This window comes from Petaurus breviceps, unplaced genomic scaffold, assembly GCF_028583685.1.
Source record: "Petaurus breviceps papuanus isolate PSGF00001 unplaced genomic scaffold, PetGlider_PUasm1.0 77, whole genome shotgun sequence".
Taxonomy (NCBI): domain Eukaryota; kingdom Metazoa; phylum Chordata; class Mammalia; order Diprotodontia; family Petauridae; genus Petaurus; species Petaurus breviceps.
Window position 1 is genome coordinate 18,206,198 of NW_027186492.1, and position 896 is coordinate 18,207,093.

The following is an 896-nucleotide window of genomic DNA, read 5'->3' on the forward strand; positions in this document are numbered from 1 at the left end:
GATCAGCAGCAGCTGTGGCCATTTCCAGATTTATCAATACATAGATGCGAAGGACAAGGTGAGAGGCCAGTGCAGTCTGGACTTTGGGACCCAGTAAGTGGGAGTATGTGGCTTTTACCCCCAGAGCAAGAAACCACTGAGACACCACAGCCTGCCAGCTCCACGTGGAGGCTTCAGCCCCTGGCCTGCAGAGTGTAGGGAGAACAAGCACCAGTCTGAGGGGTAATCGCTCTTGCTTTAACCCGCTTGGATCTGGATTGCAGTCTAGGGTGGAGGTCCTGGGGTGTGTGTACAGCTTGCCAGAGCATGTGGAAACCTCAGAGAGGGCACCCATCTAATACCTCCGGCAGCTGAGAAAACCCCAGCGTTTGGGACGAAAACTCCCCTGTCTGGTGGCAGAGGCCCACTGTGGCAAAAAGCCCAAAAGTCAAATCATTGAGTGGCAAAATGAGCAGGCAAAGGAAACAAAGCAGACAGAAGATTCCAACATTACACTCCTATTTTGGGGATAAGAAGGAGCAAGGCATCGAACAGGAGGAAATCAGTGAAGTCAGAACTCCTGCACCAAAAGCTTTAAAGGAAAATACAAGCTGGTTACAGGCCATAGAGGACCTTAAGAAGCAGATAAGAGAAGTGGAGGAAAAATTGGGAAGAGGAATGAGAACAATGCAAGAAAATTATGAAATGAGAGTCAACAGCCTGACTGAAGAAAATAACACCTTAAAAAAAAGACTGACTCAAATGGCAAAGGAGGCTCAAAAAGGCAATGAGGAGAAGAATGCCTTAAAAAGTCGAATTTGCCAGATGGAAAAAGAATCTCAAAAGCTCACTGAGGAGAATCATTGCTTCAGAATTAGATTGGAGCAAATGGAAGCTAATGACTTTATGAGAAATCA